Source organism: Pelophylax lessonae, assembly GCF_965119305.1.
Source record: "Pelophylax lessonae genome assembly, chromosome: 6".
In the NCBI taxonomy this organism is placed as follows: Eukaryota; Metazoa; Chordata; class Amphibia; order Anura; family Ranidae; genus Pelophylax; species Pelophylax lessonae.
The window spans coordinates 141,529,288-141,548,225 of record NC_138773.1 but is presented as its reverse complement, the minus strand read 5'-3'; positions in this window follow the sequence as shown (position 1 = coordinate 141,548,225).

Sequence of the window (18,938 nt, the reverse complement as noted above, 5' to 3'; positions counted from 1 at the left end):
AAATGATTGTATTTTCGTCTATTAGAGTCTTAAAAAGCCGGTTGTGGACAAGATAATTGCATTTGGTAACCAATTGCCTGAAACATTTGATTGGGTCAAAATGACTCTATTTTGATCTCCAAGTGTCTAAAAAGCCTTTTTTAGTCAAAATATCTGCATTTGGTCACCAAAGGTCTGAAAACCTTTTTTAGCCAAAATGACTGTATTTTTGTCTTTTAGAGTCTTAAAACACCGCTTTTAGACAAGATAAACTACATTTGGTAAGAAATGGCCTGAAAAAATGTTTTTGGTCAAAATAATTCTATTTAGGTCTCCAAGTGTCTAAAAAGCCAATTTTAGTCAAAATAACTACGTTTGGTCACCAAAGGTCTGAAAAACTATTTTAGCCAAAATGACTGTATTTTTGTCTTTTAGAGTCTCAAAACACTGCATTTAGATATGGTATTTCTTTGGGTCAAAATGACTTTATTTTGGTCTCCGTGTTTCTAAAAAGCCTTATTTAGTCAAAATAACTACATTTTGGTCACCAAAGGTCTGAAAAACGATTTTAACCAAAATGACTGTATTTTTGTCTTTTAGAGTCTCAAAACTCCGCATTTAGATTTGGTATTTGTTTGGGTCAAAATGACTTTATTTTTGTCTCCATGTTTCTAAAAAGCCTTATTTAGTCAAAATAACTGCATTTGGTAACCAAAGGTCTGAAAAAAAATATGTAGTCGAAATGATTGTATGTTCGTCTATTAGAGTCTTAAGAAGCTGGTTTTGGACAAGATAATTGCATTTTTTTAACCAATCGCCTGAAACATTTGTTTGGGTCAAAATGACTCTATTTTGGTCTCCAAGTGTCTAAAAAGCCTTTTTTAGTCAAAAAAACTGTATTTGGTCACCAAAGGTCTGAAAACCTTTTTTTAGCCAAAATGACTGTATTTTTGTCTTTTAGAGTCTCAGAACTCCGCATTTAGATTTGGTAGTTGTTTGGGTCAAAATGACTTTATTTTGGTCTCCATGTTTCTAAAAAGCCTCATTTAGTCAAAATAACTGCATTTGGTCACCAAAGGTCTGAAAACCTTTTTTAGCCAAAATGACTGTATTTTTGACTTTTAGAGTCTTAAAAAGCCGGTTTTAGACAAGATAATTGCATTTTGTTACCAGTGATCTGAAAACATTAGTTTGGTTCAAAATGACACTATTTTGGTCTCCAAGTGTCTAAAAAGCCTATTTTAGTCAAAATAACTGCATTTGGTCACAAAAGCTCTGAAAACCTTTTTGTAACCAAACTGCCTGTATTTTTGGCTTTTAGAGTCTTAAAACACCGTTTTTACACAAGATAAACTACATTTGGTAACCAATGGCCTGAAAAAATGTTTTTGGTCAAAATGACTCTATTTAGGTCTCCAAGTGTCTAAAAAGGACTTTTTAGACAAAATAACTACGTTTGATCACCAAAGGTCTGAAAACCTTTTTTAGTCAAAATGACTGTATTTTTGACTTTTAGAGTCTTAAACCACCGCTTTTAGACAAGATAAACTACATTTGGTAACCAATGGCCTGAAAAAATGTTTTTGGTCAAAATAACTCTATTTAGGTCTCCAAGTGTCTAAAAAGCCAATTTTAGTCAAAATAACTACGTTTGGTCACCAAAGGTCTGAAAATTTTTTTTAGCCAAAATGACTGTATTTTTGTCTTTTAGAGTCTTAAAAAGCCGGTTTTAGACAAGATAATTGCATTTCGTTACCAGTGATCTGAAAACATTAGTTTGGGTCAAAATGACTCTATTTTGGTCTCCAAGTGTCTTAAAAGCCTATTTTAGTCAAAATAACTACGTTTGGTCACCAAAGGTCTGAAAAATGTAGTCAAAATGATTGTATTTTCGTCTATTAGAGTCTTTAAAAGCCGGTTTCGGACAAGATAATTGCATTTGGTAACCAATTGCCTGAAACCTTTGATTGGGTCAAAATGACTTTATTTTGGTCTCCATGTTTCTAAAAAGCCTTATTTAGTCAAAATAACTGCATTTGGTCACCAAAGGTCTGAAAACCTTTTTTAGCCAAAATGACTGTATTTTTGACTTTTAGAGTCTTAAAATGCCGGTTTTAGACAAGATAATTGCATTTTGTTACCAGTGATCTGAAAACATTAGTTTGGTTCAAAATGACACTATTTTGGTCTCCAAGTGTCTAAAAAGCCTTTTTTAGTCAAAATAACTGCATTTGGTCACCAAAGGTCTGAAAACCTTTTTTAGCCAAAATGACTGTATTTTTGACTTTTAGAGTCTTAAAAAGCCGGTTTTAGACAAGATAAACTACATTTGGTGACCAATGGCCTGAAAAAAGGTTTTTGGTCAAAATGACTCTATTTAGGTCTCCAAGTGTTCAAAAACCCCTTTTTAGTCAAAATAACTACGTTTGGTCACCAAAGGTCTGAAAAACTTTTTTAGCCAAAATGACTGTATTTTTGTCTTTTAGAGTCTTAAAAAGCCGGTTTTAGACAAGATAATTGCATTACGTAACCAGTGATCTGAAAACATTTTTTTGGTCAAAATGACTCTATTTTGGTCTCCAAGTGTCTTAAAAGCCCTTTTTAGTCAAAATAACTGCATTTGGTCACCAAAGGTCTGAAAAAAATATGTAGTCAAAATGATTGTATTTTTGTCAATTAGAATCTTAAAAAGCCGGTTTTGGACAAGATAATTGCATTTTTTTAACCAATCGCCTGAAACATTTGTTTGGGCAAAATGACTCTATTTTGGTCTCCAAGTGTCTAAAAAGCCTATTTAATCAAAATAAATGCATTTGGTCACCAAAAGTCTGAAAACCTTTTTTAGCCAAAATGACTGTATTTTTGACTTTTAGAGTCTTAAACCACCGCTTTTAAACAAGATAAACTACATTTGGTAACCAATGGCCTGAAAAAAGGTTTTTGGTCAAAATCACTCATTTTAGGTCTCCAAGTGTCTAAAAAGCTCTTTTTAGTCAAAATAACTACGTTTGGTCACCAAAGGTCTAAACAAATGTAGTCAAAATGATTGTATTTTTGTCTATTAGAGTCTTAAAAAGCCGGTTGTGGACAAGATAATTGCATTTGGTAACCAATTGCCTGAAACATTTGATTGGGTCAAAATGACTCTATTTTGGTCTCCAAGTGTCTAAAAAGCCTTTTTTAGTCAAAATAACTGCATTTGGTCACCAAAGGTCTGAAAACCTTTTTTAGCCAAAATGACTGTATTTTTGTCTTTTAGAGTCTTAAAACACCGCTTTTAGACAAGATAAACTACATTTGGTAAGAAATGGCCTGAAAAAATGTTTTTGGTCAAAATAATTCTATTTAGGTCTCCAAGTGTCTAAAAAGCCAATTTTAGTCAAAATAACTACGTTTGGTCACCAAAGGTCTGAAAAACTATTTTAGCCAAAATGACTGTATTTTTGTCTTTTAGAGTCTCAAAACACCGCATTTAGATATGGTATTTCTTTGGGTCAAAATGACTTTATTTTGGTCTCCGTGTTTCTAAAAAGCCTTATTTAGTCAAAATAACTACATTTTGGTCACCAAAGGTCTGAAAAACGATTTTAACCAAAATGACTGTATTTTTGTCTTTTAGAGTCTCAAAACTCCGCATTTAGATTTGGTATTTATTTGGGTCAAAATGACTTTATTTTTGTCTCCATGTTTCTAAAAAGCCTTATTTAGTCAAAATAACTGCATTTGGTAACCAAAGGTCTGAAAAAAAATATGTAGTCAAAATGATTGTATGTTCGTCTATTAGAGTCTTAAAAAGCTGGTTTTGGACAAGATAATTGCATTTTTTTAACCAATCGCCTGAAACATTTGTTTGGGTCAAAATTACTCTATTTTGGTCTCCAAGTGTCTAAAAAGCCTTTTTTAGTCAAAAAAACTGTATTTGGTCACCAAAGGTCTGAAAACCTTTTTTTAGCCAAAATGACTGTATTTTTGTCTTTTAGAGTCTCAAAACTCCGCATTTAGATTTGGTATTTGTTTGGGTCAAAATGACTTTATTTTGGTCTCCATGTTTCTAAAAAGCCTCATTTAGTCAAAATAACTGCATTTGGTCACCAAAGGTCTGAAAACCTTTTTTAGCCAAAATGACTGTATTTTTGACTTTTAGAGTCTTAAAAAGCCGGTTTTAGACAAGATAATTGCATTTTGTTACCAGTGATCTGAAAACATTAGTTTGGTTCAAAATGACACTATTTTGGTCTCCAAGTGTCTAAAAAGCCTATTTTAGTCAAAATAACTGCATTTGGTCACAAAAGCTCTGAAAACCTTTTTGTAACCAAACTGCCTGTATTTTTGGCTTTTAGAGTCTTAAAACACCGTTTTTACACAAGATAAACTACATTTGGTAACCAATGGCCTGAAAAAATGTTTTTGGTCAAAATGACTCTATTTAGGTCTCCAAGTGTCTAAAAAGGACTTTTTAGACAAAATAACTACGTTTGATCACCAAAGGTCTGAAAACCTTTTTTAGTCAAAATGACTGTATTTTTGACTTTTAGAGTCTTAAACCACCGCTTTTAGACAAGATAAACTACATTTGGTAACCAATGGCCTGAAAAAATGTTTTTGGTCAAAATAACTCTATTTAGGTCTCCAAGTGTCTAAAAAGCCAATTTTAGTCAAAATAACTACGTTTGGTCACCAAAGGTCTGAAAAACTGTTTTAGCCAAAATGACTGTATTTTTGTCTTTTAGAGTCTTAAAAAGCCGGTTTTAGACAAGATAATTGCATTTCGTTACCAGTGATCTGAAAACATTAGTTTGGGTCAAAATGACTCTATTTTGGTCTCCAAGTGTCTTAAAAGCCTATTTTAGTCAAAATAACTACGTTTGGTCACCAAAGGTCTGAAAAATGTAGTCAAAATGATTGTATTTTCGTCTATTAGAGTCTTTAAAAGCCGGTTTCGGACAAGATAATTGCATTTGGTAACCAATTGCCTGAAACCTTTGATTGGGTCAAAATGACTTTATTTTGGTCTCCATGTTTCTAAAAAGCCTTATTTAGTCAAAATAACTGCATTTGGTCACCAAAGGTCTGAAAACCTTTTTTAGCCAAAATGACTGTATTTTTGACTTTTAGAGTCTTAAAATGCCGGTTTTAGACAAGATAATTGCATTTTGTTACCAGTGATCTGAAAACATTAGTTTGGTTCAAAATGACACTATTTTGGTCTCCAAGTGTCTAAAAAGCCTTTTTTAGTCAAAATAACTGCATTTGGTCACCAAAGGTCTGAAAACCTTTTTTAGCCAAAATGACTGTATTTTTGACTTTTAGAGTCTTAAAAAGCCGGTTTTAGACAAGATAAACTACATTTGGTGACCAATGGCCTGAAAAAAGGTTTTTGGTCAAAATGACTCTATTTTGGTCTCCAAGTGTCTTAAAAGCCCTTTTTAGTCAAAATAACTACGTTTGGTCACCAAAGGTCTGAAAAACTTTTTTAGCCAAAATGACTGTATTTTTGTCTTTTAGAGTCTTAAAAAGCCGGTTTTAGACAAGATAATTGCATTACGTAACCAGTGATCTGAAAACATTTTTTTGGTCAAAATGACTCTATTTTGGTCTCCAAGTGTCTTAAAAGCCCTTTTTAGTCAAAATAACTGCATTTGGTCACCAAAGGTCTGAAAAAATATGTAGTCAAAATGATTGTATTTTTGTCAATTAGAATCTTAAAAAGCCGGTTTTGGACAAGATAATTGCATTTTTTTAACCAATCGCCTGAAACATTTGTTTGGGCAAAATGACTCTATTTTGGTCTCCAAGTGTCTAAAAAGCCTATTTAATCAAAATAAATGCATTTGGTCACCAAAAGTCTGAAAACCTTTTTTAGCCAAAATGACTGTATTTTTGACTTTTAGAGTCTTAAACCACCGCTTTTAGACAAGATAAACTACATTTGGTAACCAATGGCCTGAAAAAAGGTTTTTGGTCAAAATCACTCATTTTAGGTCTCCAAGTGTCTAAAAAGCTCTTTTTAGTCAAAATAACTACGTTTGGTCACCAAAGGTCTAAACAAATGTAGTCAAAATGATTGTATTTTCGTCTATTAGAGTCTTAAAAAGCCGGTTGTGGACAAGATAATTGCATTTGGTAACCAATTGCCTGAAACATTTGATTGGGTCAAAATGACTCTATTTTGGTCTCCAAGTGTCTAAAAAGCCTTTTTTTAGTCAAAATAACTGCATTTGGTCACCAAAGGTCTGAAAACCTTTTTTAGCCAAAATGACTGTATTTTTGTCTTTTAGAGTCTTAAAACACCGCTTTTAGACAAGATAAACTACATTTGGTAAGAAATGGCCTGAAAAAATGTTTTTGGTCAAAATGACTCTATTTAGGTCTCCAAGTGTCTAAAAAGCCCTTTTTAGTCAAAATAACTACGTTTGGTCACCAAAGGTCTGAAAAACTATTTTAGCCAAAATGACTGTATTTTTGTCTTTTAGAGTCTCAAAACTCCGCATTTAGATTTGGTATTTGTTTGGGTCAAAATGACTTTATTTTGGTCTCCAAGTGTCTAAAAAGCCTATTTAATCAAAATAAATGCATTTGGTCACCAAAAGTCTGAAAACCTTTTTTAGCCAAAATGACTGTATTTTTGACTTTTAGAGTCTTAAACCACCGCTTTTAGACAAGATAAACTACATTTGGTAACCAATGGCCTGAAAAAATGTTTTTGGTCAAAATCACTCATTTTAGGTCTCCAAGTGTCTAAAAAGCTCTTTTTAGTCAAAATAACTACGTTTGGTCACCAAAGGTCTAAAAAAATGTAGTCAAAATGATTGTATTTTCGTCTATTAGAGTCTTAAAAAGCCGGTTGTGGACAAGATAATTGCATTTGGTAACCAATTGCCTGAAACATTTGATTGGGTCAAAATGACTCTATTTTGGTCTCCAAGTGTCTAAAAAGCTTTTTTTAGTCAAAATAACTGCATTTGGTCACCAAAGGTCTGAAAACCTTTTTTAGCCAAAATGACTGTATTTTTGTCTTTTAGAGTCTTAACCACTTAAGCCCCGGAGGATTTGGCTGCTAAAGGACCAGGGGTTTTTTTGCGATTTTTTACTGCGTGACTTTAACGGACAATTGCGCGGTCGTGCGACGCTGTACCTAAACGAATTTGACGTCCTTTTTTTCCCACAAACAGAGCTTTCTTTTGGTGGTATTTGATCACCTGTGCGATTTTTTGATCACGCGCTATAAACAAAAAAAGAGCGTAAATTTTGCAAAAATAACAATATTTTTCACATTTTTTTATATGAAATTCCCCAAAAAAAAAAGTAAAAATCAAAATTTTTTAACATTTTTCGGCCAATTTGTTTTATGCTACCTATGTTTGGTAAAAAAAATCGCAAAAAGCGTATTTTGATTGGTTTGCGCAAAAGTTATCGTGTTTACTAACAAAGAGAAAGATTTTTGTCATTTTTGGTGTTTTTTTTTTTAACGCGTAATGGCGGCGATCTGCGATTTTTTTTTCGGTACTGCGACATTGCGGCGGACAGATCGGACCCTTGACTGACATTTTTGACACTTTTGGGGTTACCAGTGACATTACTGCAGTAATCAGTGCTATACATATGCACTGTTACTGCAAAAATGACACTGGCAGGGAAGGGGTTAACTTTATTGGACAGGGAGGGGTTAAGTGTGTCCTAGGGGCGTGCTTTCTACTGTGTAGGGACATTGCTATTGGTGTAAAAGCAAAGATCAACCGTTCTACATAGAACGGTCAGATCTTTACTTTTACACAGGGAGAACTGACAGGCAGCTTGTTTACACAAGCTGCTCTGTCTTTCTCCCTTCACAGGAGCGATCGCAGTGTGACTGGCGGACATCGAGTCCGCCGGTCACACGCACTGACTTGCCTGTGAACGAGCCGCGGCGGGCGCGCGCCTCGGCGGGCGCGCGCCCGCTCGCTATAGGCTCGCAAGTCAGTGACAGGCGAGTGACGTTAAAACACCGCTTTTAGACAAGATAAACTACATTTGGTAAGAAATGGCCTGAAAAAATGTTTTTGGTCAAAATGACTCTATTTAGGTCTCCAAGTGTCTAAAAAGCCCTTTTTAGTCAAAATAACTACGTTTGGTCACCAAAGGTCTGAAAAACTATTTTAGCCAAAATGACTGTATTTTTGTCTTTTAGAGTCTCAAAACTCCGCATTTAGATTTGGTATTTGTTTGGGTCAAAATGACTTTATTTTGGTCTCCATGTTTCTAAAAAGCCTTATTTAGTCAAAATAACTGCATTTGGTCACCAAAGGTCTGAAAACCTTTTTTAGTCAAAATGACTGTATTTTTGACTTTTAGAGTCTTAAACCACCGCTTTTAGACAAGATAAACTACATTTGGTAACCAATGGCCTGAAAAAATGTTTTTGGTCAAAATAACTCTATTTAGGTCTCCAAGTGTCTAAAAAGCCAATTTTAGTCAAAATAACTACGTTTGGTCACCAAAGGTCTGAAAAACTTTTTTAGCAAAAATGACTGTATTTTTGTCTTTTAGAGTCTTAAAAAGCCGGTTTTAGACAAGATAATTGCATTACGTAACCAGTGATCTGAAAACATTTTTTTGGTCAAAATGACTCTATTTTGGTCTCCAAGTGTCTAAAAAGCATATTTAGTCAAAATAACTGCATTTGGTCACCAAAGCTCTGAAAACATTTTTATAACCAAACTGTTTGAAAAAAATATGTAGTCAAAATGATTGTATTTTTGTCAATAAGAATCTTAAAAAGCCGGTTGTGGACAAGATAATTGCATTTGGTAACCAATTGCCTGAAACATTTGATTGGGTCAAAATGACTCTATTTTGGTCTCCAAGTGTCTAAAAAGCCTTTTTTAGTCAAAATAACTGCATTTGGTCACCAAAGGTCTGAAAACCTTTTTTAGCCAAAATGACTGTATTTTTGTCTTTTAGAGTCTTAAAACACCGCTTTTAGACAAGATAAACTACATTTGGTAAGAAATGGCCTGAAAAAATGTTTTTGGTCAAAATGACTCTATTTAGGTCTCCAAGTGTCTAAAAAGCCCTTTTTAGTCAAAATAACTACGTTTGGTCACCAAAGGTCTGAAAAACTTTTTTAGCCAAAATGACTGTATTTTTGTCTTTTAGAGTCTTAAAAAGCCGGTTTTAGACAAGATAATTGCATTTCGTTACCAGTGATCTGAAAACATTAGTTTGGGTCAAAATGACTCTATTTTGGTCTCCAAGTGTCTTAAAAGCCTATTTTAGTCAAAATAACTACGTTTGGTCACCAAAGGTCTGAAAAATGTAGTCAAAATGATTGTATTTTCGTCTATTAGAGTCTTTAAAAGCCGGTTTCGGACAAGATAATTGCATTTGTTAACCAATTGCCTGAAACATTTGATTGGGTCAAAATGACTTTATTTTGGTCTCCATGTTTCTAAAAAGCCTTATTTAGTCAAAATAACTGCATTTGGTCACCAAAGGTCTGAAAACCTTTTTTAGCCAAAATGACTGTATTTTTGACTTTTAGAGTCTTAAAAAGCCGGTTTTAGACAAGATAAACTACATTTGGTGACCAATGGCCTGAAAAAAGGTTTTTGGTCAAAATGACTCTATTTAGGTCTCCAAGTGTTCAAAAACCCCTTTTTAGTCGAAATAACTACGTTTGGTCACCAAAGGTCTGAAAAACTTTTTTAGCCAAAATGACTGTATTTTTGTCTTTTAGAGTCTTAAAAAGCCGGTTTTAGACAAGATAATTGCATTACGTAACCAGTGATCTGAAAACATTTTTTTGGTCAAAATGACTCTATTTTGGTCTCCAAGTGTCTTAAAAGCCCTTTTTAGTCAAAATAACTGCATTTGGTCACCAAAGGTCTGAAAAAAATATGTAGTCAAAATGATTGTATTTTTGTCAATTAGAATCTTAAAAAGCCGGTTTTGGACAAGATAATTGCATTTTTTTAACCAATCGCCTGAAACATTTGTTTGGGCAAAATGACTCTATTTTGGTCTCCAAGTGTCTAAAAAGCCTATTTAATCAAAATAAATGCATTTGGTCACCAAAAGTCTGAAAACCTTTTTTAGCCAAAATGACTGTATTTTTGACTTTTAGAGTCTTAAACCACCGCTTTTAGACAAGATAAACTACATTTGGTAACCAATGGCCTGAAAAAAGGTTTTTGGTCAAAATCACTCATTTTAGGTCTCCAAGTGTCTAAAAAGCTCTTTTTAGTCAAAATAACTACGTTTGGTCACCAAAGGTCTAAAAAAATGTAGTCAAAATGATTGTATTTTCGTCTATTAGAGTCTTAAAAAGCCGGTTGTGGACAAGATAATTGCATTTGGTAACCAATTGCCTGAAACATTTGATTGGGTCAAAATGACTCTATTTTGGTCTCCAAGTGTCTAAAAAGCCTTTTTTTAGTCAAAATAACTAAATTTGGTCACCAAAGGTCTGAAAACCTTTTTTAGCCAAAATGACTGTATTTTTGTCTTTTAGAGTCTTAAAACACCGCTTTTAGACAAGATAAACATCATTTGGTAACCAATGGCCTGAAAACATGTTTTTGGTCAAAATTACTCTATTTTGGTCTCCAAGTGTCTAAAAAGCCTTTTTTAGTCAAAATAACTGCATTTGGTCACCAAAGGTCTGAAAACCTTTTTTAGCCAAAATGACTGTATATTTGTCTTTTAGAGTCTTAAAACACCGCTTTTAGACAAGATAAACTACATTTGGTAAGAAATGGCCTGAAAAAATGTTTTTGGTCAAAATGACTCTATTTAGGTCTCCAAGTGTCTAAAAAGCCCTTTTTAGTCAAAATAACTACGTTTGGTCACCAAAGGTCTGAAAAACTATTTTAGCCAAAATGACTGTATTTTTGTCTTTTAGAGTCTCAAAACTCCGCATTAAGATTTGGTATTTGTTTGGGTCAAAATGACTTTATTTTGGTCTCCATGTTTCTAAAAAGCCTTATTTAGTCAAAATAACTGCATTTGGTCACCAAAGGTCTGAAAACCTTTTTTAGCCAAAATGACTGTATTTTTGACTTTTAGAGTCTTAAACCACCGCTTTTAGACAAGATAAACTACATTTGGTAACCAATGGCCTGAAAAAATGTTTTTGGTCAAAATAACTCTATTTAGGTCTCCAAGTGTCTAAAAAGCCAATTTTAGTCAAAATAACTACGTTTGGTCACCAAAGGTCTGAAAAACTGTTTTAGCCAAAATGACTGTATTTTTGTCTTTTAGAGTCTTAAAAAGCCGGTTTTAGACAAGATAATTGCATTTCGTTATCAGTGATCTGAAAACATTAGTTTGGGTCAAAATGACTCTATTTTGGTCTCCAAGTGTCTTAAAAGCCTATTTTAGTCAAAATAAATGCATTTGGTCACCAAAAGTCTGAAAACCTTTTTTAGCCAAAATGACTGTATTTTTGACTTTTAGAGCCTTAAACCACCGCTTTTAGACAAGATAAACTACATTTGGTAACCAATGGCCAGAAAAAATGTTTTTGGTCAAAATCACTCTATTTAGGTCTCCAAGTGTCTAAAAAGCTCTTTTTAGTCAAAATAACTACATTTGGTCACCAAAGGTCTGAAAAATGTAGTCAAAATGATTGTATTTTCGTCTATTAGAGTCTTTAAAAGCCGGTTTCGGACAAGATAATTGCATTTGGTAACCAATTGCCTGAAACATTTGATTGGGTCAAAATGACTCTATTTTGGTCTCCAAGTGTCTAAAAAGCCTTTTTTAGTCAAAATAACTGCATTTGGTCACCAAAGGTCTGAAAACCTTTTTTAGCCAAAATGACTGTATTTTTGTCTTTTAGAGTCTTAAAACACCGCTTTTAGACAAGATAAACTACATTTGGTAAGAAATGGCCTGAAAAAATGTTTTTGGTCAAAATGACTCCATTTAGGTCTCCAAGTGTCTAAAAAGCCCTTTTTAGTCAAAATAACAACGTTTGGTCACCAAAGGTCTGAAAAACTATTTTAGCCAAAATGACTGTAGTTTTGTCTTTTAGAGTCTTAAAAAGCCGGTTTTAGACAAGATAATTGCATTTCGTTACCAGTGATCTGAAAAAAATGTTTTTGGTCAAAATGACTCTATTTAGGACTCCTAGTGTCTAAAAAGCCCATTTTAGACAAAATAACTACGTTTGGTCACCAAAGGTCTGAAGTAAGAAATTAGTCAAAATGACTGTATTGTAGTCTTTTAGAGTCTTAAAAAGCCGGTTTGGACAGGATAATTGCATTTGGTAACTAATCGTCTGAAATATTTGTTTTGGTCAAAATGACTCTATTTTGGTCTCCAAGTGTCTAAAAAGCCTTTTTTAGTAAAAATAACTGAATTTGGTCACCAAAGGTCTGAAAACGTTTTTTTAGCCAAAATGACTGTATTTTTGTCTTTTAGAGTCTCAAAACTCCGCATTTAGATTTGGTATTTGTTTGGGTCAAAATGACTTTATTTTGGTCTCCATGTTTCTAAAAAGCCTTATTTAGTCAAAATAACTGCATTTGGTCACCAAAGGTCTGAAAACCTTTTTTAGCCAAAATGACTGTATTTTTGACTTTTAGAGTCTTAAAAAGCCGGTTTTAGACAAGATAATTGCATTTTGTTACCAGTGATCTGAAAACATTAGTTTGGTTCAAAATGACACTATTTTGGTCTCCAAGTGTCTAAAAAGCCTATTTTAGTCAAAATAACTGCATTTGGACACCAAAGCTCTGAAAACCTTTTTGTAACCAAACTGACTGTATTTTTGGCTTTTAGAGTCTTAAAACACCGTTTTTACACAAGATAAACTACATTTGGTAACCAATGGCCTGAAAAAATGTTTTTGGTCAAAATGACTCTATTTAGGTCTCCAAGTGTCTAAAAAGGACTTTTTAGACAAAATAACTACGTTTGATCACCAAAGGTCTGAAAACCTTTTTTAGCCAAAATTACTGTATTTTTGTCTTTTAGAGTCTTAAAACACCGCTTTTAGACAAGATAAACTACATTTGGTAAGAAATGGCCTGAAAAAATGTTTTTGGTCAAAATAACTCTATTTAGGTCTCTAAGTGTCTAAAAAGCCCTTTTTAGTCAAAATAACTACGTTTGGTCACCAAAGGTCTGAAAAACGATTTTAGCCAAAATGACTGTATTTTTGTCTTTTAGAGTCTCAAAACTCCGCATTTAGATATGGTATTTCTTTGGGTCAAAATGACTCTATTTTGGTCTCCAAGTGTCTAAAAAGCCTTTTTTAGTCAAAATAACTACGTTTGGTCACCAAAGGTCTGAAAAACTTTTTTAGCCAAAATGACTGTATTTTTGTCTTTTAGAGTCTTAAAAAGCCGGTTTTAGACAAGATAATTGCATTTCGTAACCAGTGATCTGAAAACAATTTTTTTGGTCAAAATGACTCTATTTTGGTCTCCAAGTGTCTTAAAAGCCCTTTCTAGTCAAAATAACTGCATTTGGTCACCAAAGGTCTGAAAAAAATATGTAGTCAAAATGATTGTATTTTTGTCAATTAGAATCTTAAAAAACAGGTTTGGGACAAGATAATTGCATTTTTTTAACCAATCGCCTGAAACATTTGTTTGGGCAAAATGACTCTATTTTGGTCTCCAAGTGTCTAAAAAGCCTATTTAATCAAAATAAATGCATTTGGTCACCAAAAGTCTGAAAACCTTTTTTAGCCAAAATGACTGTATTTTTGACTTTTAGAGTCTTAAACCACCGCTTTTAGACAAGATAAACATCATTTGGTAACCAATGGCCTGAAAACATGTTTTTGGTCAAAATGACTCTATTTTGGTCTCCAAGTGTCTAAAAAGCCTTTTTTAGTCAAAATAACTGCATTTGGTCACCAAAGGTCTGAAAACCTTTTTTAGCCAAAATGACTGTATATTTGTCTTTTAGAGTCTTAAAACACCGCTTTTAGACAAGATAAACTACATTTGGTAAGAAATGGCCTGAAAAAATGTTTTTGGTCAAAATGACTCTATTTAGGTCTCAAAGTGTCTAAAAAGCCCTTTTTAGTCAAAATAACTACGTTTGGTCACCAAAGGTCTGAAAAACTATTTTAGCCAAAATGACTGTATTTTTGTCTTTTAGAGTCTCAAAACTCCGCATTTAGATTTGGTATTTGTTTGGGTCAAAATGACTTTATTTTGGTCTCCATGTTTCTAAAAAGCCTTATTTAGTCAAAATAACTGCATTTGGTCACCAAAGGTCTGAAAACCTTTTTTAGCCAAAATGACTGTATTTTTGACTTTTAGAGTCTTAAACCACCGCTTTTAGACAAGATAAACTACATTTGGTAACCAATGGCCTGAAAAAATGTTTTTGGTCAAAATAACTCTATTTAGGTCTCCAAGTGTCTAAAAAGCCAATTTTAGTCAAAATAACTACGTTTGGTCACCAAAGGTCTGAAAAACTTTTTTAGCCAAAATGACTGTATTTTTGTCTTTTAGAGTCTTAAAAAGCCGATTTTAGACAAGATAATTGCATTTCGTTACCAGTGATCTGAAAACATTAGTTTGGGTCAAAATGACTCTATTTTGGTCTCCAAGTGTCTTAAAAGCCTATTTTAGTCAAAATAAATGCATTTGGTCACCAAAAGTCTGAAAACCTTTTTTAGCCAAAATGACTGTACTTTTGACTTTTAGAGCCTTAAACCACCGCTTTTAGACAAGATAAACTACATTTGGTAACCAATGGCCAGAAAAAATGTTTTTGGTCAAAATCACTATTTAGGTCTCCAAGTGTCTAAAAAGCTCTTTTTAGTCAAAATAACTACGTTTGGTCACCAAAGGTCTGAAAAATGTAGTCAAAATGATTGTATTTTCGTCTATTAGAGTCTTAAAAAGCCGGGTTTAGACAAGATAATTGCATTTCATAACCAGTGATCTGAAAACTTTTTTGGTCAAAATGACTCTATTTTGGTCTCCAAGTGTCTAAAAAGCCTTTTTTAGTCAAAATAACTGCATTTGGTCACCAAAGGTCTGAAAACCTTTTTTATCCAAAATGACCGTATTTTTTTCTGTTAGAGTCTTAAAACACCGCTTTTAGACAAGATAAACTACATTTGGTAACCAATGGCCTGAAAAAATGTTTTTGGTCAAAATGACTCTATTTAGGTCTCCAGGTGTCTAAAAAGCCCTTTTTAGTCAAAATAACTACGTTTGGTCACCAAAGGTCGGAAAAACTATTTTAGCCAAAATGACTGTATTTTTGTCTTTTAGAGTCTCAAAACCCTGCATTTAGATTTGGTATTTGTTTGGGTCAAAATGACTCTATTTTGGTCTCCAAGTGTCTAAAAAGCCTTATTTAGTCAAAATAACTGCATTTGGTCACCAAAGCTCTGAAAACCTTTTTGTAGTCAAAATGACTGTATTTTTGTCTATTAGAGTCTTAAAAATCCGGTTTTGGACAAGATAATTGCATTTGGTAACCAATCGCCTGAAACATTTGTTTGGGTCAAAATGACTCTATTTTGGTCTCCAATTGTCTAAAAAGCCTTTTATAGTCAAAATAACTGCATTTGGTCACCAAAGGTCTGAAAACCTTTTTTAGCCAAAATTACTGTATTTTTGTCTTTTAGAGTCTTAAAACACCGCTTTTAGATAAGATAATTGCACTTCGTTACCAGTGATCTGAAAACATTAGTTTGGGTCAAAATGACTCTATTTTGGTCTCCGAGTGTCTAAAAAGCCTATTTTAGTCAAAATAAATGCATTTGGTCACCAAAAGTCTGAAAAACTATTTTACCCAAAATGACTGTATTTTTGTCTTTTAGAGTCTCAAAACTCCGCATTTAGATTTGGTATTTGTTTGGGTCAAAATGACTCTATTTTGTTCTCCAAGTGTCTAAAAAGCCTTATTTAGTCAAAATAACTGCATTTGGTCACCAAAGCTCTGAAAACATTTTTGTAGTCAAAATGACTGTATTTTTGACTTTTTGACTAAAAAGCCGGTTTTAGACAAGATAATTGCATTTCGTAACAAATGGCTTGAAAAAATGTTTTTGGTCAAAGTAACTCTATTTTGGTCTCCAATTGTCTAAAAGGCCGTTTTTAGTCAAAATAACTGCATTTGATCACCAAAAGTCTGAAAAAATTTTTTGTCAAAATGACTATATTTTTGTCTTTTAGAGTCTTAAAACGCTTGTTTTAGACAAAATAAATGCATTTGGTGTCCATTGGCCTGAAATTGTTTTTTGGTCAAAATGACTTCTGTTTTGGTCTCCAATTGTCAAAAAAGCCTTTTTTAGTCAAAATAACTGCATTTGATTAAAAAAGGTCTGAAAAAAATGTTTTAGTTAAGATGGCTGTATTTTTGTCTTTTAGAGTCTTAAAACGCTTGTTTTAGGCAAGATAAATGCATTTCGTAAACAATGGCCTGAAACATTTTTTTGGGTCAAAATGACTCTATTTTCGTCTTTTAGAGTCTTAAAAAGCCGGTTTTAGACAAGATAATTGCATTTCATAACCAATGGCCTGAAAAAATGTTTCTGGTCAAAGTGACTCTTTTTTGGTCTCCAATTGTCTAAAAAGCCTTTTCTGGTGAAAATAAGTGCATTTGGTCACCAAAGGTCTGAAAAAAAATTTAGTCAAAATGACTGTATTTTTGTCTTTTAGAATCTTAAATGCTTGTTTTAGACAAGATAATTGCATTTCATAACCAATGGCCTGAAAAAAAGTTTTTGGTCAAAATAACTATTTTGGTTTCCATGTTGTCTAAAAGGCCTTTTTTTAGTCAAACTGCATTTGGTCACCAAAGTTCCGAAAATTGTTTTTAGTCAAAATGACTGTATTTTCGTCTTTTAGAGTCTTAAAAAGCCGGTTTTAGACAAGATAATTGCATTTCGTAACAAATGGCTTGAAAAAATGTTTTTGGTCAAAGTAACTCTATTTTGGTCTCCAATTGTCTAAAAGGCCGTTTTTAGTCAAAATAACTGCATTTGATCACCAAAAGTCTGAAAATTTTTTTGTCAAAATTACTATATTTTTGTCTTTTAGAGTCTTAAAACGCTTGTTTTAGACAAAATAAATGCATTTGGTGTCCATTGGCCTGAAACATTTTTTTTGGTCAAAATGACTTCTGTTTTGGTCTCCAAGTGTCAAAAAAGCCTTTTTTAGTCAAAATAACTGCATTTGATTAAAAAAGGTCTGAAAAAAATGTTTTAGTCAAGATGGATGTATTTTTGTCTTTTAGAGTCTTAAAACGCTTGTTTTAGGCAAGATAAATGCATTTCGTAAACAATGGCCTGAAACATTTTTTTGGGTCAAAATGACTCTATTTTCGTCTTTTAGAGTCTTAAAAAGCCGGTTTTAGACAAGATAATTGCATTTCATAACCAATGGCATGGAAAATAGTTTTTGGTCAAAATGACTATTTTGGTCTCCATGTGTCTAAAAGGCCTTTTTTTAGTCAAACTAACTGCATTTGGTCACCAAAAGTCTGAAAACCTTTTTTAGCCAAAATTACTGTATTTTTGACTTTTAGAGTCTTAAACCACTGCTTTTAGACAAGATAAACTACATTTGGTAACCAATGGCCTGAAAAAATGTTTTTGGTCAAAATGACTCTATTTTGGTTTCCAAGTGTCTAAAAAGCCTTTTTTAGTCAAAATAACTGCACTTGGTCACCAAAGGTCTGTAAAAAATTTAGTCAAAATGACTGTATTGTAGTCTTCTAGAGTCTTAAAAAGCCTGAAACATTTGTTTTGGTCAAAATGACTCTATTTTGGTCTCCAAGTGTCTAAAAAGCCTTTTTTAGTCAAAATAACTGCATTTGGTCACCAAAGGTCTGAAAACCTTTTTTAGCCAAAATTACTGTATTTTTGTCTTTTAGAGTCTTAAAACACCGCTTTTAGACAAGATAATTGCATTTCGTTAGCAGTGATCTGAAAACATTAGTTTGGGTCAAAATGACTCTATTTTGGTCTCCAAGTGTCTAAAAAGCCTATTTTAGTCAAAATAAATGCATTTGGTCACCAAAAGTCTGAAAAACTTTTTTAGCCAAAATGACTGTATTTTTGTCTTTTAGAGTCTCAAAACTCCGCATTTAGATTTGGTATTTGTTTGGGTCAAAATGACTCTATTTTGGTCTCCAAGTGTCTAAAAAGCCTTATTTAGTCAAAATAACTGCATTTGGTCACCAAAGCTCTGAAAACCTTTTTGTAGTCAAAATGACTGTATTTTTGTCTATTAGAGTCTTAAAAAGCCGGTTTTGGACAAGATAATTGCATTTGGTAACCAATCGCCTGAAACATTTGTTTGGGTCAAAATGACTCTATTTTGGTCTCCAATTGTCTAAAAAGCCTTTTATAGTCAAAATAACTGCATTTGGTCACCAAAGGTCTGAAAACCTTTTTTAGCCAAAATTACTGTATTTTTGTCTTTTAGAGTCTTAAAACACCGCTTTTAGATAAGATAATTGCATTTCGTTACCAGTGATCTGAAAACATTAGTTTGGGTCAAAATGACTCTATTTTGGTCTCCAAGTGTCTAAAAAGCCTATTTTAGTCAAAATAAATGCATTTGGTCACCAAAAGTCTGAAAACCTTTTTTAGCCAAAATGACTGTATTTTTGACTTTAAGGCTGGGTTCACATGTGGGCGTTGGCGTTTTTCAGGCGTTTGTTTATCGTTTTTCCAGCCTTGTTTTGGCGTTTTTCAGGAGTTTTTTCAGGCGTTTTTGCAAGCGTTTACAAGCGTTTTACAGGCGTTTTTATAGGCGTTTTTTATAGGCGTTTTTGTGTAGTGACTTGGCCAATGAAAAGCATTGTGTTTTGTTTACAAAATTTGCAAAGGAACCTCCCAGGGACCTCCTCCCCTGCATTGGACCTCCCAGGGACCTCCTCTTCTTCATTTTGTTTTTTTCTTTTTTGTCTGTGTGAGTTCTCTGCTGCTTAAAATGGACGACAATGAAAGAGGATTTCTGTTTTGTGCATCACTTGCACTTCTGATGCTGGAG